The sequence below is a fragment of the Trachemys scripta genome, chromosome 2, assembly GCF_013100865.1.
Source record: "Trachemys scripta elegans isolate TJP31775 chromosome 2, CAS_Tse_1.0, whole genome shotgun sequence".
Classification (NCBI taxonomy): domain Eukaryota; kingdom Metazoa; phylum Chordata; order Testudines; family Emydidae; genus Trachemys; species Trachemys scripta.
The window spans coordinates 55,849,849-55,873,323 of record NC_048299.1 but is presented as its reverse complement, the minus strand read 5'-3'; positions in this window follow the sequence as shown (position 1 = coordinate 55,873,323).

Below are 23,475 nucleotides of genomic sequence, written 5' to 3'. Positions count from 1 at the left end.
TTTTTTCAGATTTTGTTTTGGGTTTTTTTGACTGAAAGGAATTGGCAAAATTGTCACAAATTTACAAGATGTTTTTATCAACCTGAGTCTGGATTCAGCTGAAAAACTCCACCCAACTCTAGCTACAAGAGCGAGAAAACACTCTAATCACTCTAACAGAAAACATAGGGCTGGATCCTTGGCTGATGTAAGTCAGGGTAACTCTACTGAAGTCAATGCACCCAAGCCGATTTACATCGGCTGGGAGCTGGCTCATAATTTATCAGTTGTCATCCGTCTCCAAAGCCAGTAGAATGTTGAACAGTCAGAATGAGTGGAATGTTATAAGGGAAGGTTGTGTGCAGTTTGCATGTCTAGCTTAGTATTTTATTTTGCACTGCTCTTTTCACTTACATCTCCCCAAGGCCTCCTTGGAAGCAGAGCGCAAGGGGTTTCTCACCATTCAGATATATACCACTAAGTAACATTCTTGTAAATGAAGTACTGGGGTCCATGTTACCACTGTCTGTTGATCCCTCCTCTACAGTCAGTCCCTGCACCTCTTCTGACACACAGGACCACAGTTTCTCACAAAATATGCTCACAAAACATATATGCAAACAGCATGTTCATAATCACCATCAGTATCCTTCAATCCATACAATTATTCAGAACATAGATGTAAACAATACTGTGCATTGCTCTAGTGCCTTTCATCTGATCTCAAAGTACTTAATATGCGCTAATTATCCCTTACACAAATGCCTATTTGTGCCCCCAGAAAGGTGGCTTTTTCATGTGCAGTGGGAGCATGTACATGTTACCCAGGCACAATTTAGGAAATAATGTTTGAAAGATTGCCGTAGGCTGTCTTCCTAGAAGATCAGTGAGTACCAAACATTGAAAAGAGTAACAGTCACAGTAATGCCATCAGGGTCAGTTCCAACAGCAAAACAACCCATTACTGCACCTCTGCCAGTTCTGACTGCTGCAAAGCTTACGGATATAGCTTAGCGTTGGCATTTTCTCATCAGCTTGGATGAGAGTAAGCCCTAACCGTGCTGCAGACTCATTCTGCCTCAGTACTAGGAGAAAAATATTTGTGTAATAAAATATGCACACCTCAGGGAACCCCCTGTAATAGCTTAAAAGTCAGTGGTGGTTAGTGCTGCAAAATCTATAATAGTAGTTAATTTACTATTATAGTTAATTTACTACTAACCAGCATTCATCTTCACTGATTTTGGTGCCATTCATTTGTGCGTGTGCATATTTACATATCCTTTGCTAAGTGCAGCCAGTTATAAGGTTTGGGCCAAATTCTACAACCGTCCAACCCTGTTGAAGTCACTGGGGTTGCATGGATGTAACAGAGGGCAGAATTTGCTGTTACAGATCATTTTTCTAGAGTTTGCAAGATTATATATCTTGCATTCTGACAGAACAAAGGATGGGTCAACATTCATGCAGCCCTGTGGAGTCTGCTAACTACACAATGATCTACACCATCACTTTATCTTATTTTCTCTGAAACAGCTGTGGGTGTTCCCCACATTTATCCACCCCCCCCCCTTCTCCTTCCAACCTTGCTGCTGGCTCGCTAAAAGATACATGCTGAAATAACTATGCATCGCATATGCTCAGCTGTATGAATGCTGGTGTCAGTGATCCGGCTGGGGAGCACATACACACAACAGAATTAGGAATCCTCATTTTTTTCCTCCAATGTTCTCATTTCATTCATCTCTCAGATTACATTTCTGCTATTCACCTCCCTCCATCCCCCTCACCCTTTTCTATAGCAGATGGGATACGTACTGATGAGATAATACTAGGTGCAATTCCAAGCAATCATTTTCAAAAACATCTGGGTTTTTTGCGTAACTTATGTCCAGCTCACACTGTTTCAGGCAGTACATGGATCAGGATTCTGGATCATGCGTAAATAATCAGAGTGAGAAAGGGGGACTATATGCATGTGGTGGGGAGTGTATATCAGTGTTTGTCCACTGATAATTTTTAATTTAGATCTTTAAATATTTGTATAGATGCATTTAGAGTCAACTGGTTTAAATCTGTGTAGCTCTGATTACAGTGGAACTAATCCAATTTACACCAGCTCAGGATCTAACCTTGAGATTTTATATGAATGCATTTTGCAGCTTCTCAAATCAGTAGGACTAGCATCTAAATTTTAATCTATGCTTGCTATCTGTGTGGCATTTAAGATATAAAGGAGTATAAATGCTACAATAATTATTAAGCCTATCTGGGATTTCTTCTATGTTCATTTGTAAAAAAAAATCCATTAATAGATTTCCTATTCCCTTTAATTTACTGGTTGGTGTGTGGGGAGGAATCTATTAATGGGAACAATTATTTTGAAAAGCTAAGCAAGTGTAATTACAGATCTCGTAAATCAAGTAATTTCTGTCTGTTTGTTTGCCAAATGAGACCAGTGGTTCCTGGAAGAGAAAAACAACAAGGAAGTATTTAAATTGGTTAAAAATAGCCTTTGCTTTGAATTTTTTAAAGCCATGTGTGTGGGAGTGTTAACTACAGGGTTTTATTTAATGGATTTTTGGGTTTTTTTTGCTAACGGTGACAGAATTTAATCAGTGAATCTTGTACAAAAGGTGGTTTTGGCTACAAAAATTAATAGTTTGAATATTTCATGACATCACTTTATTTTGAAGAGGTGTAAGTATACATTTCTGAACTTGGAATAGCTTGTTAAATAGCTGTTTTTGCAGACTGGCCTTTGAATTTCTGGTTCTCCATAGGAATGTGAATGTAAGTCTGTTGTAAAACTTCACACACACATATACACACCCTGTTCCCACTATCAGACTGACAGGCTGATGGCAAGTAAACATTTATTAACACTGGACCATCCCAAAACTAGTGGATTCAAACTAGAAAATATCTTATGGATAGAAAAGTTCAGGACATGTCAAATTAACTTGTGCCCTCTGAATTGGCCAGAAGTAACAAAAGTGTTTAGTTTTGACTACAGTCTGTAATACTGTAGCATTTTGTTATTGTACAGTATGACACAAAAGTGATATGATGTAATCTGATGCACATCCACTATCTCAGAAAGTGCACCAATTTGTGGGCTAGATTGTACACGCACAATCTGCCTTATTAAGGGACAATGCAGAGGTGCACTGCCTCAGAAGCAGAATTTGTTTTCTGTTCCTCTGTTTTACTCGTGGTGGATAGCAATTTGCTACTTGTCCTGACCAGTGGCCGATTACAACCCTCCCACCCTGACTTATGCCACTTCAGCTGCCCTGACAATGCACTGAGAAAGGCAGAACCCAGGTTCTGACCACTCTCTGTCCATTTGCTCAAGGGGAGAAATGTAGCTGGTGCACAGTGCCCTGCTTACTTTACACATCTGCACCCCAGTTCTGGGGAGGCCACACAGGACCATGTGGTGGCGGGAGGGGAGATGGTCTGAGGTGAGGGGTTTTTTTTAAATACCCTTGGCATGTAGCTCCTCCTCTCTCTGTATGTCATTGTCTAATGGATGCAAAGTTTACTTGGTAAGAGAAAAGATGCTCACTTCATACTACAAGCATTTACGGCCACTCCACGTTATCCAGTCCACACACCATCAGGCACAAGAGTACAGTCTGCTCCTGAAAGAGCTCCAAGTGCCTTGAATGTCAGCAACAAAGGAGGCTGAGGCTGTTGTAAAGTGGAAAGGGGGGTGGGGCATGGAGTTAAGCACCTTTGCTAGAGATTTGTTTAATATTTTGAAATAAGCTTCTGGATTTGCAATCAGTTTGGCAGTGGAATCTTATAACCAAACAGATGACTCTTATGAAAATCTTTGTATGTCTGAACAGGAAGAGTTTTACCTCTCAAGCAGGAAGCCTAATGCAGAGCTTACACAGTGATATATTTTCAGTCATGTGGCCAGGACAATAAACATGTATCTTTTGATCCATGTGACAGTAGTGCATGAGCTGTAGTTTTGTGCAGGGCTGGAATGAGATGCAAATCTGTCAGAAGTGAGTCTGTGCTCCTGGACTGCTTCCGCACATCCTAAATTCATCAAGCTGAGACCAGAGGATTTCAAATAAATGTCTAAAGAACCCATAAAAAGTATCCAGCTGGCATGATGGCTTAAGTCCTAATGTTAAAACACCATCTACTCTATATTGTATGAAACGTTTTTGTCCCAGGATCTATAAATTAAATATCTTTTGCAAATATAAATGCATCTACTCCCTCTCTACTTCATACTATATGAATGAATGAAGAAATATCTTTCCTGGGATGGTTAAGGGCCTGGCTAGAATTTTAAAACATAATTTAAAATGATCTCCTATTAATTGCCTTAGTGTTCAAATGGAGATAATATCCTCAGGGTATTAAGTAGCACTGGCTCCTTTATACCTCCTTGCCTTAGAATGTTATGCAGCTAACTGCAGCGGAACATTATTGCATAGACTGCCTCTGTTTACAAATCAAAGTGCCTAGCTTAAGCACAGTTTGCTGAAATACAGTGCTGTTATTAGGAAATGTGAGTGGGCTGAAGTGGGGATCCCTGTAGAGTTAACTTGGCAGCATTTGAGATCCTGGCTCAACCTGATATTAAAAGTGAGTCATCAGTTTACCCACACAGCAGGCCCTCACTTTGTACTTCTCACTGTGAGCAACTCAGCAGAGGGCCAGAAGATTCAGGGTTAGCTTCTATAATTAATAGCCCACTGAAAGGAACTCCTTGTTAAGGAAGGCTTGTTTCACTCTTGTATTTTTGTTCTTCAGTGTTAGCCTTTGATAAATAACAAAAGCACAAGTGAAATCTACCACCTGGAAGGTTAGTTTACAATACTTGTTAGTCATCTGATCCAGACTGCCTCATTTCTACTCCAGGTCTACGGCTTTGGAACTGTCTCAGTTCACTCAAAAGCTATTTTTATATCTGCTAGGAACTGTTCGCAGTGCAAAGCTTTCATTTTCATCAGCTCTTTACTGGCTTGTTTTTCCAAGAAAATACATGAACTGTCCTAGACTCACATGAGGCCTCTATCAGGAAGCACTTTGATATTCACCACTCTTTGGTGAATAGGGGAATAGCAGAATCACAGAAATTAGAGATGCAAAAGCAATACCAAGTTAACTAGTCTATCACTCTCTTAGGACAGGATTGTCTCCTATAGTACATATTCCAGTGCTTTGTCCAGTCTAATTTTTAAATGTCCCAGCCATCTGGACTTGTACCATTGCCTTCCAGGGAGTATCTATCCATCTTGGTCGTTTTGAAAGTAGCACCTAGCACTGTAGTATCTAAGCGCTGTACAGACCATTACATTGAATAGACTGTTTCACACTTTAACAGGATGAGGAAGTTTTCCCATACTGACTCTAAACTTTCCCTTCCTTAACATCATCCAATTAATCATAATTATACCCTTTTGTACTATTGTAGGAATCTCTTTTGCCTCTTACAGTCTTAAAAAATTTGTATGAGATTTCCAGGCTCCTCAATCTTCACTAATCCAAGCTACTGTGTACATATTTTGTTCTGTTTGCTCCAAAGCCATCCCCCCCCCAGACCCTTATTTTTTATTCTCTGTGGCCCTGATTTGCAAAAGAACATAAGCATGTGCTTAAAAGTTAAACACATGCTTAAGTTCCATTGACTTCGGTGCATGTGCTTAAGTACCCTTCCTGAATAGGGATGCTTTCCTGAACTGGGACCTGTATTTCCCCATGATTTTTCAAAAAATGTTTGGCTCTAAGGAGACCAGAACTGAATAAAATATTTCAGCTATGATCTCATTGGATCCATGTTACAGTAATGGGAAAACAAAGTTACAGGAACTACCACCAAGCTTATGAAATCTAGCAAGTGGGTGCAACAAAAGTTCTAAGCATATACAAATGCAACCGAGGAAGTTTAACCCCAGAACGTAGTTTTGCACATGCCTTTCACTTTGTTCCCTTGTGAATACGTAGGGGTTCTTCCAAACCTCCTCTCTTGATTTGTGTCAAGATCCATCAGTTTTACAAACCCTTCTCAGTATGTTATCCTATACTTGTGTGTGTTTATGATAACACTCTCATTTCCAATTCTTTGATGCAGTACTGTTAATTACAACATATAATCTCCCTCTCTTGCAACGTCATACCAGTTACTCTAAATGCACACCATTCAGTCATATGCATACGCTAGATTTCAGTTTTGTGGGTATTCAAAGTATTCATTTCCCCCCTAAAAACAAAACACAAATATAGGGAAGAAGAGATTAAAAAAATGTACAAAATCTATAGAAAACGTAGCTATGAGAGACAGGAATGGAAGGAAAAATTTAAGCCACTCTGAGCTGTACAGATAGATGGTCAAATGAGCTTTATTATGAAAAGGAGAATGGCTTATGTCAAGTGCCTCTTCACCCTCTAATGATACAGTGAAATATGATCACTTGTCTTGAATAGTCTTCATCCTAACAGCTACATTCTTGAACTTATAAACACTATTAATTGTGTCAAACATGGAATTTGAATCCAGCAGCCCCTTTCTACATTTAAACTGAATGGCTCTCATAAATTGCTGGTGTAAAATCTACTGGAAACAGTGGAGTTATATGCCAGGCAGGAATTTAGTGCAATATTTAAAAATTGTGGTACTGAAGACTTTTGCCTATAGAAGATGCAAGATTTTTTATGCCTGCAAGGATCCTCATCACTCTTGTATTGTTCCTGTTTGCAAATCTTCTGTGTTTGGATTCTTCATGCTAGCCTCCATTTTACACATTTTGGACCAGATTTTGACTGACCCTGTGCAGGTGGCACAAGGGCATGGCACAATGGGGCTGGGGAATGCAGACATAATGGGAGTGATTGGAAGGACGAAGTGAGGTTGAATCCCTGGTATCCATTCCCTGCTTTGGACAGCAGAATGAACTTTCCAAAAGCCTATTCCCATTCATGCTGATTTGTGTGCCTCACCCTTACTGCTCACTGGAGCTTTTGCTGGCAAAGGACAGTGGCTCATATCATATTGCCTCTATATAAATCCATAGTTTGCCCACATCTTGAATACTGCATGCAGATGTGGTTGCCCCATCTCAAAAAAATATTGGAATTGGAAAAGGTACAGAAAAGGGCAACAAAAATGATTAGGGGTATGGAACAGCTTCCGTATGATGAGAGATTAATAAGACTGGGACTTTTCAGTTTGGAAAAAAGATGACTAAGGCGGGATATGATAGAGGTCTATAAAATCATGACTGGTATAGAGAAAGTAAATAAGGAAGTCTTATTTATCCTCATAACACAAGAAATGGGGGTCACCAAATGAAATTAATAGGCAGCAGGTTTAAAACAAACAAAATGAAGTATTTTTTCACACAATGCACAGTCAACCTGTGGAACTCCTTGCCAGAGGATGTTGTTAAGGCCAAGATTATAACTGGGTTCAAAAAAGAACTAGATAAGTTCATGGAGGATAGGTACATCAATGGCTATTAGCCAGGATAGGCAGGGATGGTGTTCCTAACCTCTGTTTGCCAGAAGCTGGCAATGGGTGACAGGGGATGATTATCTATTCTGTTCATTCCCTCTGGGGAACCTGGCATTGGACACTGTCAGAAGACAGGATACTGGGCTAGATAGACCTTTGGTCTGACCCAGTATGGCCGTTCTTCTGTTCTTATGACAGCCTGGAAATGGTTGGACTCAATTTTCTGAAGTTTATTTATCAAAATCCTTCTAGACTGAATAACTTAACTGGGCACTGGGGAACTCCACCAAGGGGCTGGGAGAAGGAAGCATTCCCCAATCCAGGTTGTAGGGTAGCAGTGAAGATGCAGATCTGTGGCTGCTAGTCCTAGTGGTGGGAATAGTCCTTGACTCTATCACATCCAGGGCCAGCTCCAGGCACCAGCCGACCAAGCATGTGCTTGGGGCAGCACCTTGTAAGGGGTGGCCAATCTTGGAGTGGCGGGGGGCACTCGGGTTTTTTTTTTTTTTTTGGTTCAGCAGGGCAGCACTCAAGGTTTTCTTTTTGTTTTGTTTTTGTTTTGGCCGGGTGGCACTCGGGGGGCTGGATTGTTTTTGTTTAGGTGGCGTGGCGCTGGTGGGGGGGTGTTTCAGCCAGGCGGCGCTCTGGGGGCTGAGTTGTTTTTGTTTCGGCAGTGTGGCGCTGGGGGGGGAGTGTTTCGGCCGGGCGGTGCTCGGGGGGCTGGGTTGTTTTTGTTTCGGCGGTGTGGTGTGGCGCAGCACTCGGGGGCAGGGGTGTTCGGCAGCGCGGCGCTCAGGGGCGTGTTTCGGCAGGGCAGTGCTTGGGGGAGGGTGTTTTGGCGGCGCGGCACTCGGGGGTGTTACGGCGGGGCGGCGCTCTTTTTTTTTTGCTTGGGGCAGCAAAAACTTTAGAGCCGGCCCCGATCACATCCCCTCTCCCATGATATGGAAAGATTCTGTGTTCTGTGCAGTAGTCTTACATCTGCCCCGCCACCCCAACTCACCCCTTTCTTGTCCATACTCTCTCTATAATGACAGCAGGCAGGGCACCTTTAAAGAGCTAGATTCTGCTCTAGGCAGGTGTTGAACACCCCTTATGTGGTCCTTCTATATGCAGACTCCCCTTGCATAGCAGAACTATCCAAGGTTCCACTGCTTGAAAGCCTCTACAACTGGGAAGGAGGAGGCAGGATTTTCCTCAATGGTGCTAATTCTGATACAATGATCAAAATGAGGAGACCTGCCCAAAGCAAATCCTAAAACTGATACTTCGCCACGTGAATTCCACTGTTTGAATTGAAAAAGCAAATGGACTTTGGCAGTGACCCAAACTGAGTTAGACATTATGTGATGCCAAAAAAATCCCATGTAAGTTTTGGTACGGAGTCTATGTGCAGTGCATGAGAGAGGGTAATGTAGTTCATATGGAAGAGATGTGAAATGTGTCAGGAGAGGAACCATTTTACCAAAATAGGCAGGAATATGCACACGTTGTGGAAGCATTTAGTACAATCCTGGACTGCAAGGTGCAGCCTGAGTAGCTGGCATGTACGCTGGGGCTCTCCACTGGACCGAGGGAGGATGTCCTCCCCAAATACCCATGCTTCTCTATGACAATTGCAGTAGCTCCTGTAATCTGTGCACTCCTGTTCTAAAGGGGAGAATGGCTTGTGTCATAACCCCCTAGCCCACTTCTCCCTGCCTCTCAAAGTCCCTGTTCACTGAGTTGCTGAGAATCCCCCTGGGTTAGGCCAAGAATGGTGCAGACTGCTAACACTCCAGAAGAAAATGAGTCCTTGGAGGGATGATGGATATCATCTTGGAACAGAATACACTAAAATAATAAGCACTTATATAGTGCTCTACATTTGCAAGGATCAACTTATGAATATAAAAACACTCTGACCAGGGAAGGTAGTTCACAGCCTAAAATGATGATGATCAGACAACTTTAATCCAAATGCCTTTTGTTCATGAAAAGTACTAGTACCAAACTATGCATAAAACATCAGTGATATTAGTGGTTCAGCTAAAAGCAATAAAACTAAATGAGTTAATAGATTTCCAAAACTTTCTGAATGCCAGCTGTAGGCAATTTTATTTGTGTGCAAAGTTAATTTGGCAAATGGAAGCCGGTTACTGTTAAGATTCCGACACCTCTCTGTATGTTCAGCAGTAGCTTAGCCTTGAAATGAATGAGACTACCCACATGGTAAAGTACTTCTCAGCGTGTGTAAGGCTAACACAATCTAGCCCACAGTAAATAACCGTCTCATATATGGTGCATTCATTCAACAATCCTTTATCTCAAAGGTTATCCAGAAAAGAAGATGGAATTATTTGAGAGACATGTTAAAATGAAACCAGTGTCTGCTATGGCAGGCGTGCCATTGGGCAGCCAGAACATGCAAAAGGAGCAGACCAAAAGAATCCCACTCAGAGCGGGAAAACGTATGTGACTTAACAACGTAGCAGATATGTAAAAAGCAGCTCAGGCTAGACAGAGATGATGGAGCCTTGTCTGTGCCCTAACTGACCTTCGATTGTGTGGGAAGAATTCAGATATATAATAAATACCCGTAGGAGTAAAATATTAAGATAAAAACGTACTACATAGAAAACCAAAAGCAAGCTGACATAAAAAGGGGTTGGGAGACCGCTAACTACAGATTATTGTATAATGCAAAAATAAAAGCTATGGAAGAGATTAAAGCAGCGGTTCTCAAACTGTGGGTTGAGACCCCAAAGTGGGTCACAACCCCCTTTGAATGGGGGTCGCCAGGGCTGGCTTAGGCTTGCTGGGGCCCAGGGCTGAAGCCCGAGACCCACTGCCCAGAGCCGAAGCCAAAGCCTGAGGGGGGCAGGGCTAAGGCCCCCTGCTTGGGACTAAAGCCCTTGAGCTTCAGCTTTGGCCCCCCTGCCCAGAGCAGTGAGGCTCGGGCTTTGCCCCCCCTCTCCCCCCGCCACCTGGGACAGTGGGGCTTGGGCAGGCTCAGGCTTCAGTCCCCCCTCCTGGGGTGATAAAGTAATTTTTGTTGTCAGAAGGGGGGTCATGGTGCAGTGAAGTTTGAGAACCCCTGGATGAAACTATAGAGTGCAGTGGATATTCTACCAAAATACAAAACAGCCTGTGGAGGAGTAATCCACAAATCAGTGGTCTATGGAGGTCTTTTTGTCCTTACTTAGACCTCTGATTCAGGACAGCACTTATGCATGTGCTTCAAGTTCAACACATGCTTAGGAGCGTTCCTGAACTGGGGCATTATAGTGGGGACATGCAATTGTGTTACAATCAGTAGAGTTGCACAGGGTATAAGCCAGGTCACCATTTGGCCAGGCATATCACAACTAAAGAATAGAAGAAATAGGAGCAGGTAAAACAAAGGCTACGTCTACGTTTGAGCTGGGAGGTCTGATTCCCAGCTCATGTAGGCATACCCATGCTAGCTGTGCTTGAGCTAGCATGTTATCAGTAGAACTGTAGCTGGTGGAGCATGGGTAGTGGCTCACTTTGGCCGCCTGAGTATGTATCCATCGGATCCAGGCAGCCGTGTACGCGGGCAGCTTGCACGAGCTGCCGCCTGTGCTATCCTGCTAGTTTTAGAATGTTCATTTGATCACGTCTAACATGAGCTGGAAATGACACCTCCCACCTCAAATGTAGACATAGCTAAAGTGGCAAAGGAATGTAATAGACTAACCTGAACACCAGGCTGTGACGAGCGAAAACCAGAGTTCTCTGATAGTTCTGAATTAGCAATTCTGGTACTCATAAGGAGGAATATTCAATCACCATTTCTCTTTAGAAGTATAAACAGATGGGAAGCCACCCTACAAGCCAAAGAACATGTCTTCTGAGAGTAAGTCTAGGGCATTCTGTAGAATAAAACACTTTTTCTGTTTACGGGTTTTTTTCATAAGTTTTAGTTTCAGTGTTCTGACATATCCATACAGTACTAACTATTATACATTGAAAACACTTTAACATGTATGCATACTGAATGCCAGAGCCTGAAGCCAATGCTCAGGTTTACCTCAGTTGACTTTTACCTGAGTAAAGATGTCAGGAATTGGCCCTCTGAGGTCAACATGAGACTCAACAGTTTGTTTTCTGCTTTTCTTCAACTTGCAGTTTGGAGGAAAGGGATAGCTTTTCTTCACATTCAAAAGCTTGTGATTGGTAGGTGACCATATTTTCCTATGCTGAATATGGGACACCTGGTAAAATTACTTGTATTTAAGCAAGTTCAATCAATCAGAACTATGCAGTACAAACATTCAAATTAACATTGAGTTGACTGAGCCCCTGTTAAAAATAAATACTGCATAGTTGGAGTATTTTTTTATTTATCTTCTTATCTTTAAGGCTTTAGGGTTTACACAGGGAGAGGTCACACACACACACACACACACACACACACACACACACACACACACACACACACACACACACACACACACACACACGACTGACCAACCTGACTCTCCCTGCCTGACACTCTCTGCCCTCCATGCCTATCTGGTACCTCTCCTGGCGCCGTGTCTTCCCAAGGCAACACATGTGGGGAGCACACAGGGTCACATGCTCCCCCCCACCCCGATTTCTGCCAGAGTTCAAGCCAGAATGTATCCAGCAGCAGCCTTTTGGCACTGTAAGGGAGGGAAGGGACAGGAGCTGCAGGGAAGGAGGAGGGGGAAGAGATGACCTGGCCCGTGTGTTTGCAGAGCTCATCTCTTCCCCTCCCTCCCCTGTGGCTGGAAGCAGCTTGGCCCTTCCTGTCTGCACAGTGTCGAAAGGCAACTAATACCTCCAGTCTGCTGCTGGCCACGGAGATAACCCAGCCGCCTCTTGTCCCCTGGCTACAGCGTGGGCAGGAAGGGGCTAAGTCCTAAGGATGCATTGTGCACCAGGGCCCAGGGAGCCTGACTGCAGGGGCTTCAGCAAACCTGGCCATAGAGGTGGCTCAGCAGGGGGTGCATGCCTAGGGGATGGAGCAGCCCTGCATTCCCCGGGGGCAGGACTCAGGGCTGGGCAGGTGGCGGGTGAAGAGACTGCTAAGCCCCTGCTCCAGGGGCTGCTGTGGAGCCAGCAGGGTTGAGGCACAAAAAGGCTGGACATTACTTCCTCCCTACCCCACTCCAGAGCTTAGTGAGGGGCGGAGAGGATTCCCATGCCAGCGCTGTGTGGGGCTTTGGCACATGCAGGGCTCAGCTCCTCCTGGTCAGTGTCCCAGGCCGGAGGGTCTTGGGCTTTCCTGGGGTGCTGGCTCAGCCAGAGGCAGTGGGGGAAGGAAGGAGCCTGTCGACCAGGCTCTTGGTGATCTAAGCACTCCGACCAGGGGCTAGTTCTCTGCAAAGAGCTGGGAGCTGGATGTGCCCTACCAGGGGTGGGGGAGGGAAATATGAAGGAGCAGCGGGGCTGGGTGGGGTGTGAAGGGGCAAAACAGGGAGAGGACAGCAAGAGGGGGAGCATGTAAAGGGCCAATGGGTGGGCAGCAGAGGAGACACATTACCACATGCCTGCACTCACCAGCCATCACAGCTCACAGCCAGTTCTGGCCAGAAACAGGACGGGGGAGGGTCTGCTTGCCAAGAGCCGGTATGCAGCAGGGGATTTGCTGATGGACCAGCAGGGGGAATGGCCGGCCCTGTGCGCTACATCTTCACCCCACATCCATCCCCATTGTCGGCCACTGGACCCCCCCATTCATTGCTGGTGGGCGGGTGGCTGGAGAGCAGTGATCCGGCCAGCAGCAGGACCCACCAGTACTGATGTGGGGTGGGGAAAGACAGAAAATACGGGACAATTTGCCTATTTTAAGGAAAAAGTCGGGACACCTGCAGGAGGGCTTAAATATGGGACTGTCCCTTTAAAAATGGGACACCCTAGTTATTGGGTTAGGCATGAGGATGTGTTCCCTGGCCTCACTTCAGCTGGAATTCTGGAGTGAAATCCTGGCCTCATTGAAGTCAATGATAAAACTCTCATTGGCTTCATTAGGGACAGGATTTCATTTCGGGAAGCTAATTGTGCTATAAAAGCCAAGATAAAGGCAAAGATGGTGCAATCTAAGCTCCATAGATCTCATGGTGGGCTGGAGGAGCTTGTTTTATGTTTATTTTCTCTTTATTGCCCAATACTCTATTTAAATATGTGAAGTCTGTTTCTGAACTGTAACTTGGGTCATAATTCTTCTCTTCCTCTGCACCAGTCAAACCCCTTCTCCTTCAAACCCTCCCTCAAAACTCATTACTTCCTTTAAGCTTTCTGTGACTATTCTCTCCTCTGTTGCTATCTCACTTTCTCATGCCTGCCTGCATTCAAATAAATGTTTCCATATGATTTGTTATCACTTCTCCTTAATCCATTTAATTTTGATGGTAGTAACACCGTAGGCAGCAACCTTGGCACTTACTTAAAAGTACCTAGTTACTTATGAAAGTATGTAAATTTATGTGCACTAATTAGGGATTAAATATCATTTAAAAAGTTAACCATTTAAACAATTAAAATTATATCGGTTAACCGGTTAATCGATTAAAGGGAGAGAGTCTGGGGTTGCTCTGGCCGGCCGGCGCGGCTGGGGCTGGAGTCTGCCAGTGTGGCTCGGAGTGGGGGTTGGCCAGTGTGGCTTGGGGCTGGGGTAGCACCAGCCGGCTGCCGTGGCTGGGGTTGCTGCAACTGGCCGGCGCGGCTCGGGGCTGGGGTCTGCTGGGGGCAGGGGTCTGCCGGCATGGCTCATGGTGGGCCGGCTGGGCTTGGGGCTGGGGTCACTCCAGCCGGCCAGGGTGGCTGGGGCTGCTCCGGCCATCGCAGGGCTGGGGGCTAACGGTTAGGGTGAGTTAACCAGTAAGACTAATGCTTATGATTAACCGGTTAATATTTTACATCCTTAACACTAATTAGTGTAGAGAGCAGAATAAAAATCAGCCCAAAGTTTACCTAAACTCCAGTTTTTCTGAAGGCTTCAACATCATCAGATGTAAGTTGATCTACGGACATTTATATATAAAGACAGATATTCATTGCACTCTTAGGGCCAGATTCTCAGCTGATAAAAATTGGCACCACTCTATTGATGGTAATGGAACTATGCTACTTTATACCAATTGAGGATCTGGTCCTTGCATTTTAGAAGATATGTTATCTCTCTCATACACCGTGACCTAGGAAGTCACTGTCTAGCCTTGCAGGATATACGTGTGAGGTAAAAGCAATGTGCAAGTGAATGGAGAATATTTGGAAGTGGGTTTTGTTCTTGTCCTTCAGTGTGGACTTTTAAAGTTTCACAATGTTAGGAATATGTGATGCAAAGGTAGTTTTAATATTATGAAGACTGGTGCTTCTCCCTCACCGTCAATGATTGTATGTTACTTTATCAAGATAGATCCAACCCAGCAACTCAAATCAGTTATCAGTGATTATTCTAAACAATTATATCAATACTGAAGTTGTGGAACATTTTCTAGTGATACTATTTTAGGATTATGTTAGAATGTTAAGTAATGAATAGCAACTTTGCAAGTAAAATAAAATAAATCCTTGGATAGGATAGCTTGGAAATATAAAACACTTAAAAGTAAGGGAGGGAAGGCAATTATTCTTTTCATTTCTGACACAGTTAAAAAAAAAAAGCACCACCCAACCAATATCCCCATCTCTTATTTTCCATCTCCACCAACACAAACAAGATTTGTTTATGCCCCTGTAACCACTATCATTACATAACCTCTATCAGGATGAACTCACCAGTGAGAATGAAGGGAAGTGTGCTATAAGGCTGTAGAGTGTATAAGGCTGTACCCTGTACAGTGTCTACTGGCATTGGAATCAGGGGGCCCAAGAGGGCATGGCCCCCCACATTTTAACAAAAGAAACATATGCGCTCTCTGTGGGATATTTAAGTATTAATTCCTCCACTGCTTTGGCCTGGGCCCTCCCACTTCTACAAAGGTTCCAGAGCCTGAAAAGCCATTGTCGCCCCGCAAACTCCTTAAAGCCTGGCTGGGAGGGAGTGTGCTGTGACCTGGCCGGGTTGCCTGGCACTCAGGTCCTGCTCTGCATTGAGCCACACGTAGCAGCTGGGCCCTCACCTGTCAGCTACCAAAACTGCAGCAGACGCTCCTCTTAGTGCTGGCGTGGGGTTGGAAAGCAGGAAGGACCCATCATCTGAGGGCTGAGGGCTGGTCAGCAGGGAGAGTAAGGTAAGGAGAGTGTGTGTGTATGTGTGTGTGGGGGTGGAGGGGGGGCAGGGACTCCTAGAGGGTGAAGCTGGTGGGAGGGGCGGGGGCTCTAGTAGGGTGGGACGGGGGGCCTCGGGCCTGGGGCTCCAGCAGGAGGTACTTGGAGGAAGCAGGGCCTCTGGGAGGCACCCGGGTTCCAGGAAGATGAAGCTGGTGGGAGGGGTAGAGGCTCTGGTAAGGTGCGACTGGGGGAGAGGGGCTGGGCTCTGGGAGGGTCAGTCTGTTGCAGTCCTTCTGGCACCCCTGACAGTACCTATTCTCTTTCTACTCAGGTATTTGGGATCTGAAGACTGTCCTTCAATCTGTGCTGCTGTTACCCAGGTCAGCTTCTTCTGGATCCTTCACATCTTCTATGCCTTCAGATCGTAGGCAGAGGCCTGTGTATTGCTGTGTATACTGGCTGCTCTATGAACAATAATAATATTGTTCATTTAATGTATTTTAACCCAGCACGTCTGATGAGAATTTGCTTAAGAGGCTTTCAGACCTAGAAAGTTATCCCAGGAGTTCCAAACTCCTATCTTTCTGATCTCTGCTGGAAGTTCCTCTGTTGTAGCTAAGATAGTGGGTCTATACAAGACAATGTTACATCGTGACTTATAGCATGTTACTGTAACTTCAGCCATGTAGTCGGAGTTCCCTTGACTTTAGTAGATGCAGCCAAAGGACTGGACCCTACCATTAGAAATTAATATGCAGTTAGTCACTAGATTTGATATAGCTTGAAATACAAAAAGAAAATCTGAATGAAAAAAAAATCATCTTTACAAAATAGTTAATTTCAAACCATTCTAAGATTGATAAATCACAGTTTGCCCCTAAGATTCCTGTAGGTAGAAACCTGAGATTATGATTGAATTTCCTCCTCTGTTGGATGCTTTCTCTCTCAGGTATTCTACACAGGGGGCAATGCTCCATTATTTTTCTGCCACATTCCAGACTCAGCACATAGTAAAATCCTTCTCTGCAAACTTTCATTTTCTTTTGCATGGTTAAGTTATCAATTTTCTGCGGGATACATGAGTATTTTCTTGTTTGACAAGCCGCAGGTTAAGATGTGTCTTAATTAATTGAATCTGGCTAACTCTCCATTCTCTATCAAGCTTTCCAGACCTGCAAAGCTTTGAACTTTGCACATGAAAGGAAGAGGTATTTATTGGATTCTGCAGTGGCCCTCATCTGCTCATCTGTATCACTTGTATTCCACTTCATAAAATAATGAACACTGGAACTGTCTTATGGGAACTAGACCAGCAGTCTTGTCCAATTTTAGTGGTAAAGGTAATAAAATTTAAGTGTTCCAGCAGTGAGACCAGCTCTGTGGTAGTCTTCAAAGGACTTGCTTCTGTCTTGGCCTCAGCACTAGGGATATAAGAACATCAAAAGCTTAACATAGAACAAGGCCTAATTTTAACTACATTTCCATGTTACCGAAGTTGACTAAACATTTATTGAGAGTTTAAGGTGTTCCAGCCTCTTTATTTTGATAGGAATAATATTTATAGAAGCTGTTTGTCAAAGGAGTTTAGACTTTATAGTTTTTAATTTTAATTCTTTGCTGTATTTTCCATTTTACAGGGGTTTTCCCTGTCTCTTAACCCTTTGAAACCTTAATCTGACTACATCTGAAACCTGTTTTACTTACATTTTTATGAAAGCATTTACAATAAACTTCACAGTATATTTTTTTAAAATCAAATCATAATTTGTAGAGGAGTTGTCCTTTCCAGACAAGTTAACCAGATATTTTCTCAAGTCACTTACACACTTGATTCTGCTATCTTGGTTGACATCATTCCTTCAGTCTTCTGATCTGATCTTGTCAGATCTCCCAAGCTAAGTAGTCTTGCATCTGGTTAACACTGGGAGTGAGAAAAGTTCTCCAAGGAAAACTCAGGGCATTGCAAGAAGTCATGTTGGTGATTCCTTTAATACTGATTGAGTATTGGTTCAATACTCAATCAGTATTAAAGGAATCACCAACATGACTTCTTGCAATGCCCTGAGTTTTCCTTGGAGAACTTTTCTCACTGTGCTGCATTTCATAATAGATTAGATATAAACCCAAGTCCTACTTGTGGTCTTTAAATAAGCAAAGACAGATCATCAGTTGGTGTAAATTGGGATAGCACTATTGAAGTTATGGAGTTACGCTGATATGCATCAGCTGAGGGTCTGACCCACAGTGTTCACAGTAGTTTGTTTTTTTTACAAGACTATGGCTATTAATCCCAGAGTCAGGCCCTGATACAAATCTGGATAATTAACAGTGTTGAACATATAATTTGCAACTGATAATTTATCTGACTAATTTAGCTGATAAATATCCCTCTCTTCATGCTGGCAGAATATCCATAAGCAGATCATGATTTCCACATCTGTATTAGTATTTATAAAAACAGAATAATTTCAAATAATCTATCAATTGATCTTGAACCATTCTTTGCAAATATTTGCTGTTTGCCACTTAAGCTGCATTGTTTCGCTGTGATTGGTCAGATAGGTCACATAGTCTTGTTTCTGGTCTCTAAGAGGATGAGTGTGTTAAGCACTTCTGGGGTCAAATATATGGTGTATGAGAATATCCATGCATAGTTCTTCAGGTTTTACTGGCACAAATGTCCAGGGAAAGTGAATTCCAATTGCACAAATTTGTGCAGAAAGTAAATACAAATAGTGGGAGAACCAACCAAAGGTAATACACTTAAAAAATCAAGCAAATATTCGCAGTAGGCATCTAGCTCTAGTAAGTACATTCTGCTTACCTAAAATCTCCTTGTGGTTTCAAATGGATGTGCTAGTCTTCACTTCCTGTCACAATCTGTCATGCAGTATTATTGTGCGCTCTTAAACTGCTGCCACATTCCATCTTAGACAAGGCTGAACCAACTCAGAGAAATAGTAGGCAAGGCCCCATGGAAAGATCAGTTAGAAAGAAAAGGAGTGGAAGGGGGCTGGCAGTTCCTAAAAGATGTAATACTGGAGGCTCAGCATCCAGCTATTCCGATACAGAGGAAAGATAAGAAGAGCCACAGGAAGCCAATGTGGCTGCACAAGTTGCTTTTTAGCTATCTAAAAACCAAAAGGGATACGTATAGGAAATAGAAGGAGGGGCATGTCACCAAGGAAGTATACATGGGAATGGTGCGAGCATGTAGGGACAAACAGGAAATCCAAAGCAAAGAATGAGTTACAGCTGGCAAGGAATATTAGAGAAGGGGCTTACAAATACATCAGATGAAAAAGAAAGATCATGGATGGTGTTGGTGCACTGCTTAATGGAGAAGGTATGGTGACCAGACAGCAAGTGTGAAAAATCGGGATGGGAGTAGGGGGTAATAGAAACCTAGATAAGAAAAAGCCCCCCAAATCAGGACTGTGCCTATAAAATTGGGACATCTGGTCACACTAGGAGAAGGTGAGCTGGTAATTGAAGATGATAGGAAGGCAGAGCTGCTCAATGCCTACTTTGCTTCAGTCTTCACACAAAAAATAACACGTGGCCGGATGACTAGCAACATTATCATAGACAATAAAGGGGAAGGGATGCAGATCAGGGTAAGTAAAGAACACGTCAGCGATTCTCTGACTAATTTGAATGAATTCAGATCAGCGGGGCCTGATGATATTCATCCCAGGGTGCTGAAGGAATTAGCTGAAGAAATCTCAGAACCACTGGCAATAATATTTGCAAACTCATTGATGACAGGAAAGGTCCCAAAAGACTGGAGAAGGGCTAACTGGTTCTCCACTTGTGAGGTAACTCCCTTGTCTTCATGTATCAGTATAACAATGCCTGCATCTGTAATTCTCACTCCATGCATCTGAAGAAGTGGGTTTTTTACCCACAAAAGCTTATGCCCAAATAAATCTGTTAGTCTTTAAGGTGCCACCGGACTCCTTGTTGTTTTTGTGGATACAGACTAATACTGCAACCCCTGATACCAAACAGAGATTAAAGCTGCTCTTGTTTTTTTATTAAGGAAAGCCTAGATCCTATGGAAAATGGACTAAGTGCCTGTGATGACAAATAGTTATATGCATTTTCCACTGTACTGAGATTTTAACTCCCTTCCTCACATTAATTTATTTGGTTTGATCATATGATATAATAAAAGAAGTTTACTCTTCAAAAACACCAGACAAATACTGAAAATAATACGCAATCCACAACTCAGTATCTTTCCATAGTTACCAAAGTACTATGCAAGCCTACAATTAATGTCACATTTGATTTGTCTTGCATTTTGCTGTCCTTATTACACCAAACATTTTTATTTTCCCCTCTAATCCTGTCGAAGGCTCTTATAATGGCATTTATCATCCTCCACTTTCTTCCCTCTTTTATATCACTCTGGGTTTTTTATTCCTTGTTATTGCCTCAATATTACATTATTCTGATTTTTTTTTCTGTTCTACCTGCCATACTTCCATCTCAATATCACTTACTCCACCCTAGTTTTCTCATATCCTCTGATGGTGGTTTATGGGAAAAGTCTTCAGCAGAGTGGTGCTGGAGGATGGTTGCTGGTTTGTTTGTGAGGTGTCTACACCATGTCTGCTTCAACCACTTGATAGAGATTATTTTACAGTCCTACTGGTTTGGCAGAGCTAATATATACTTTGGAATCATTTTACTTGGAATGTTGATCTGCTTTTTCTAGTCTGCTCTGTAGCATTCAAAGTTGACTTACTACCAACATTAAAAAGTATATTGGTTACTATATAAGGCAAAGGATGGTGAGACTTAACACTGCAAGTTAATACTCAAGAATACAAATAAAACATGAAATCTAAATATTTTCTATCCCTGACTTTGTTTAGTAATCTGAAATGAGAAGGATATTTTGAATTTTGTTGCAAGCTAATGTTTGTTTGTTCTGATCTCAGGATATTTTCCCAAAACCTATTTTGGTCTGTTGGCTTTTTCCCCAAAAACAAAAAAAATATTTCAGAATCAGGGTTTCATCCAAAATTATTATGAATATTTTCAATTTATTATTGTGGATGATACTTTTTGTGTGTGTCAGGTTGGCATTCTCTCTGCCCTCAGAAACATTTGTTTTTCCTTCCCACCAAAAAGCCAAGATAATAATTTAGAAGCTTAATAACTATGCTGCAAACTTGTCACTGATGTTCAGATTACAGTTTTACTGCTACATAAACATAAACCCACATTTAAGGAAAAGTGCTGTGTGGCAGAGTATCTGTGCTGTTCCGAAAGCTGGTGGCTAGAGGGAGCTCCTTTCCTTCTTGCAAACAGTGACTCTTGGAAGGCAATGAATCTTTTGCTAAAGAAAAACAATCGGTTAAAAAAAAAAAGACAGGAAAATAAGAGAAATAACACATTAACTTGGACTGAGGATCATTCAGGGTGGAAGGGAGGGTTGGCAGACAATTGAATTAAATTTACCATTTCTACAGAAATAAAAAAAAGCAAATGCCCCAAAGTCAGATATAGTCATTGGTTATACATGGATAATTGCCTTCTTGGTAGCTAGTTCACTGGCAGCTGTTAGACTAGTTATGCCAACTTGGGTTACCTGGTTCCAATAGTGGATCTTTTTGTTTCATGCACTCAGGAAGTGAAGGCATATACCACAAAAAAGAACAGTGAGTTTACAGAGCAGCAGTAGGTGAGGGAGTTAGCTAATAGCTTTATACTTTTAGGCCCCTATCCAGCAAAGTATGTAACCACATGCTTAGCTTTAAACATGTGAGTCTTTCCATTGACTTAAGTTGAACTAATTGAATGCTTAATGTTAGCATGTGCTTACGTGTTGGATCAGGGCCTTAGAGCATATACATCCATTGTGCCCAATCCATGGCATCTCATATACCTATTTTTCATTTGTCAGACTGTCCCAGGCTCACATAATGTGCTGCAATATTATGTAGCCGAGAAGATTGGGTGAGGGGGACAAAAGCAAAGATGAAGGAAAGTGAGGAAATCACATATATTAATGCTAGTAATTAGCATAAAAATCTAAATGTCTAACTCACTACTGCATTACTGCAATTTTATGCCAGTACAACTGTGAGATCAATGGAGTTACATTAGTGTAAAACTGGTGTAAAGCATGGTGCTGCCCTCTCCACCACTTGGATCATCAGAAAAGTTTGAACCTCGGACCTTAGAGATAAAGCATGAGCCTCAACCATGTAGTAGGCACTTATTCTCTTACGTGTACCAGCCTCTAGAAGAGGACAAAGACCCATAGTCTCCTAGTGTGGATTACTAATGCAATGGTGAATAATGCCTAGTTGTCTTAATAATGTCCAGTTCAGCAAGCATGCTTGTTATGTCCCAGTCCTAGACCACTAGGAGCCTAAATTAGTTATATGAAGACTCATTAATGAAAGGGGTTATCTTTCTTGAACATACTCACTTGGGCTCCTACAATAGCCTTTACCAAAAACTTTCAAAAATGTATAGTCTTGCATTCAGTGGGTCTCATGAAACCATGGATGGGTTCTTTTCAAGGTCTTTGCAGATCATGGAGAGAGTCTTTTCAAAGCTATACATTGTTTTTTTCTTTTCCCTTACTTCAGTGGGACTTTTCAAGTGCTTAACACACACCAATCCACCTTCTAATTTTCCATTGCATGACAGAAGAAATCAAAATGTGTGACAAATGATCAAAATGTGGAACAACAGTATTTTGTTGTGAATGATACATTATATAGTTTTTTTTTTAGTATACAACCCTTTTAAGGATGTTTTCTCATTGTGTGAATCAAATACACCTTTTTTATTTTTAATGGTATGTGTTTGAACTCAGCATCTTCAGATTCCAGGCACAGACCTCTATCATTTGCGTTAAAGGAGTGACTAGTATCCTTCAGGATCCAGCCACTACAGGGGAAAGTGATACAGGAGGTTACATATATGTTAGACAGCAGAAGAATGTTGGAGATCAGGATTCCTGAGTCCTCTTCCTGGTTCTAAAGAGGAGCATGTTCTAGTGTTCAGAACAATGTTTTACAGACAGGATAAACAAGAATAGGTCCATCAATGGCTAGGGATGGTGTCCCTAGCCTCTGTTTGCCAGAAGCTGGGAATGAGCGACAGAGGTGGATCACTTGATGATTACCTGTTCTGTTCATTCCCTCTGGGGTACCTGGCAATGGCCACTGTCGGAAAACAGGATACTGGGCTAGATGGACCTATGGTCTGACCCATAAGAATGGCCTTATAGACTTGACACCTTCATTCTGAGAAGCAATGCACTCAAGTATAGAAGACTTGGATCTGTCCTAATACAGAACTGAGTTTCATTCCCAGGTCTGCCTGAAATGGCTTGTAGAACCTCTTAATTAACTTACTTGTAAAACGGGGAAATTATACTTGACTGCCTTCTAGGGTAAAAGATTATGCCTTGTTCAATAATAAGGACTCTGAAGTGCACAGAAATATAAACAGCAGGCAGTAGAGTTGAAGCCAGAACTCCTAGAAACCTGACTCCTGACTTAGTGCTCTGAGAGTCAGTCTGTCTGTCTTTTTCATGCATGTCTGTGGGTGAGGCAGCTCAAGGCAACTGAAATGAGGAATATCCCACAAAATCTGGTACATTCAGTAGCTCTGGCTTAAAGTTAAGCACATGTGAATGTGTATGCAGGAGCAGGGCCTAAATCCCTCCTACAGGCCTGGAGTCGCAGCAGTGGAATTACTCCACAAGAATGCACTGGGTTGGAGGGACAATTCCAACCCTCAGCCTTTGGTTTTTTATAGTATTTAGCCCCATATCCTTAATTTGTGAATACTAATGA